The following is a 4269-nucleotide window of genomic DNA, read 5'->3' on the forward strand; positions in this document are numbered from 1 at the left end:
CATTCGCATGGGTCCAAGGTTGGTGGGAGCATGGCAATGGTGTCAAAAGCTCTCCAGGTTGGCAGCACCTGCAGGCAGCCCCAAAGTCCCAGCAAGGCAGGAGGAGGCCAGGAGCAGGAGGAGGAGCCGTTCCAGCATCTCTCTTATGAAGAGGCCACACCCCCAGGATGCGCCAGCAGACATGAAGGACAGGTTGGTCTCCAGCCCCGCACATTCACAGGAGCGAAAACAGACATAAAATCTAACGGCCACAGGGACCTATTGTTTGGCTGAAGACTGAGCCAGAAGAATGAGTTCAGTTCTAGATCTGAGGAGGGACCAAGGACCAGTCTCCAGGATTCCATCAATCTTTGTCCCATCAGCAAGCCTGGTCTCTTGCAGCTTTTGAGCTTTGTTCCATCTTTCTCCCATTTTATTCCGGTGACCCAGTGTGACCCCATTCAGAGCAGTTGCTCGTGGTATCCAGGCATCATCTAGTTCTGACCTCAGGGCTGTGGAGACGCATGTTTGTGTGGTCCAGTAGTCTATTAAACTAATCGTTTTCCATGTGTCTTCAATTTTAATCACCCTTCTATCCTCTGGATAGGGAGAGGTCAAGAGTTGCATCTCAGATGGCCACTCGCATGCTTTTAAAATCCCAGTTACCATTCACAAAAATAGGAAACAGACCTGGTGGACTGTGTATGCCAATTGACCCTGGTGTCCCCAAGATTACTGTCCTGAGCCCCTTGACCCAGCAACTCATTCCTCCAAAGTGCCTACTTATGGCCAAGAAGTTTTCATAAAGTTGCCCCCTGTATGCTCCACCACAAGCATGAATTCAGTGGCAGTAAAAACATATCCACGTACAAATATCGTTTGTCAAACATGTGTGTATGTATGCGTGTGTATATATGTGTGTATATACAGGTCAGTGTTAATGAGTCACCTGAGGCTCTTATTAAAATGTGGATTCTGATTCAACTACCTGACAAAAAATCTGAGCTTCTGCCAATCTGACACGCTTATCCTGATGCCCTTGACTTCTAGCACTTTGACACTCTGAATAGTAAAGTGTCTATGTGTATACTCCCCACAGTGGGTTTTCTGTTTTACTTCTATCTCTTATATTAAAAGCAAATCACAAAACAAAAGCTCCGGGTTAATTCTAAAGATTGTGGATACAATTTAAGCAGTGTTTGTCACCATATTTTGGAATTTTTGTTAAGATAGGTAAGTCTGAATTCTAACTTAATACTGTTCTTTTCTGTGGCAAAACTATATGGCAATTTTTTCAGGGCTTTTGATTTATAAAGATCCTATGGGAAAAATCTTTTCCCTGCATACTAAACCCTGAATCTTGGCTCAGTCATTCCGTGGTCCATGGAAAGAGATCGTGCATAGGTAGCATCTTCAGAGTCCTTTCCGATAAGTCCGTGGTCATCAGTGGCGTACAAAGCCGGAGTTCCCTGACCACGTCATCTCTACCTTCTCTCTCCAAAGGTGCACTTACCCCTACAGTTCAACCTTGAGAAAAATCACAAATTCAGTTCTGGCCACAGCTTCCAGTTCTGCTCATTTGCTTGATGAGGCACTTCTATTTTCTCCTAGTATCCAGGCTGACAAGAGGCTGCACCTCAACCTTTGCCCTCAATCACTCGAGTAAGCAAGGGGAAGTGGCAAAAGGGACATTGGCTCTTACAGCTTTACCTGGAAGCCATACACAGAATGACCATTCACATTCTACTGGCCAAAGCAAGTCGTGTGGCCACATTTAACTTCAGGTAGATGTGGGGGTGGGTCTGAGTTCAACCTTACCACACCCCAGAAAAAGGAGAACCAGAAAACCTGTCCACAGCCCTAAGGACTACCTCCTGTCCACCAGGCAGAACCAAGCCTACAGGAACCCAGTCAACCACTTTCGCCAGGCTTTAATCCAAACCACCTGAAAAAAGAGCTGACTGCATCCACTAAAGTCATCATCACAATTCCAAATGGATCAAGATATTCCACTATCAACTATTACCTACTCTCTTCTCTACTAGTTCAAACCTTTGTCACCCAAACCCTAAAGCCTTCAACTCCTCATCTCCCCAATCACTTCTCAGAAAACAATGGAAAGATGTAGCTTTTTACTGATTTTTCCGCCCATGAGTTCAGGTAATTTGGTGTCCTGAGAAGCAGTACTAAAAACCTACACCACTGAGGTGACTCCAACTCATAGCCACTTTATACGGGGTTTCCAAAGCCACACATCTCTCCCGAAACAGAGGGCTTCAGCTTCTCCCCACAAGGTGGCTGGTGGGTTTGAACAGATGACCTTGTGGTTAGCAGTCCAATGCTTATCAGATACCACCGCCAGAATACGGCTAATAGAAACTAGGGAATATGACTCATAAGAAAGTGGTCAAATTACCCTCTTGTGACTCAGGTAAACTCTGGGTGAAGATGAGCATTTACACGGCAAATGTTGACAGAGTAATAAGCAGAACCAGACATTTGATCTAGAATCTGTAAACAACGAAAAAATCTTGTACCGTTTTAAAAAAATACTGATTCAATGTTAACTTGGCAATTAAAAAAAACACAACTCACTGCCAATCACTCAATGCCGACTCATAGCAACCATACAGGACAAAGTAGAACTGTTCCTGTGAGTTTCCGAAGCTGTAACTCTTAACCGGTATAGAAAGCCCTGTCTTTCTCGAGTTGCTGGCTGGTGGTTTGAACTCCTGAGCTTGTAGATTGCAGCCCAACACATAACCACTACGCCACGAGCACTCCAACTTGGCAATATAGAATACATTTCTAGTGGATTTTCTGATATATACACTATACCTAAAGTATAGAGTTGTCTGGTATAGTAACCCACCTAGTTAGAAAGCATTTTAGCCTGTTCAGCTTTCTTTTCCAGTTTCTCTTTAAGACAAAAAGAGACAAAACTGAAGTCCAATGATTAGAGCTTCTCTCTCCTTCTGTCCCTCTTACTTTTCAAAACAAAGTTTACCTTTTGCAGCTTGTGCTTTATAATCTGTCTTGTCTTTTAGGATGTGAACCAAATTGCTTAAATGTTTTTTTTTTTTTAAAGAAACAGGCTATATAACTGAAAGGCCATATTCTCAAAAAATGAACAACAAAAATGTCCCCTTTCTTGTCAGCAGTAATTTTAAGGAAAGGTGTAAGTGGAAAGATGCTTAAGAAATGAGGACATGCATATCAACTCTTTCAGATACTAGGCTCACAAAGATTAAAAGCATTTAAGTATGTTCACCCAGGTTTTCCTTAAAGCACTTCACAAATGGTATCCCTTGAATCCTCCTCACAATCCCCTGTCCTCTCTCGTGGTTACCCGAGTGTACCAGGCAGGAACTGCACTCCATATAGTTTCAACAGATTTTTAAACAAACATTTTATTAGGAGCTCTTACAGATATTACAATCCATAGTTCCATTAGATCAAGCATAATTGTACAATTGTTGTCATCATCATTTTAAATATATTCTTTCTTCTTGAACTCTTTCACCCTACCCCACCATAGACCATTAATATATATTATTATCATTGCCACATCTTACACCATCCAATGTACCCATTCACCTACAATTCTGCTGTTCCATCCACTGGAGTAGGTTTATACATTCATCATTGCTATCTGTTTCCCCTCTCCACCCCCCTTTCCATGCCCTAAGGGAATCAATCCTGGCATTATGGTTTCTGAGGGGTCAGATGATTTTTTGATCTATGGGAAAGATCACTAGATCTTTCTTTCAAGGCATTTCTGAGGGGCATAGAACCTCCAACCTTTCCATTGGCAGCCCAAGGTGTTAAGAGTTGGCACCCGTAGGGATTGATTCCACCAATAAATTACTGTTATTTACCCTACTGTAAAAGAGCCCAGGGAGCAGGCATAGCAGTTACCTTGGGCTGCAAATCACAAGGTTCTAAGCCACTAGCCGCTCCTTGAGGGTTCTCTCATCCCGTGAAAAGTTGTCTTGGAAATCCTCAGGGGCAGTTTTACCTGTTCTACAGGGTCGCTATGGGTTGGAATGGATTCGAAGGCAGTGAGTTTAGGTTTCTCTTTCTCCCCCCACCCCCTTACCACCAGGGCTCCTGGGTTTTGTTTTATAGTTGAAAGGAATCCTAGTGGCCCTATGGGTGAGGCGTTGGGCTGCTCACCGCAAAAGTCATCGGTTCAAATCCACACATCACTTAGCGAGAGAAAGATTTTCTGCCCCCATAAAGAGTTATAGTCTTGGAAACGCTACTTTGGGTCCATATATGTCCGAATCG

Source organism: Echinops telfairi, unplaced genomic scaffold, assembly GCF_000313985.2.
Source record: "Echinops telfairi isolate 266 unplaced genomic scaffold, ASM31398v2 ScPeMD7_3533;HRSCAF=4204_0, whole genome shotgun sequence".
Classification (NCBI taxonomy): domain Eukaryota; kingdom Metazoa; phylum Chordata; class Mammalia; order Afrosoricida; family Tenrecidae; genus Echinops; species Echinops telfairi.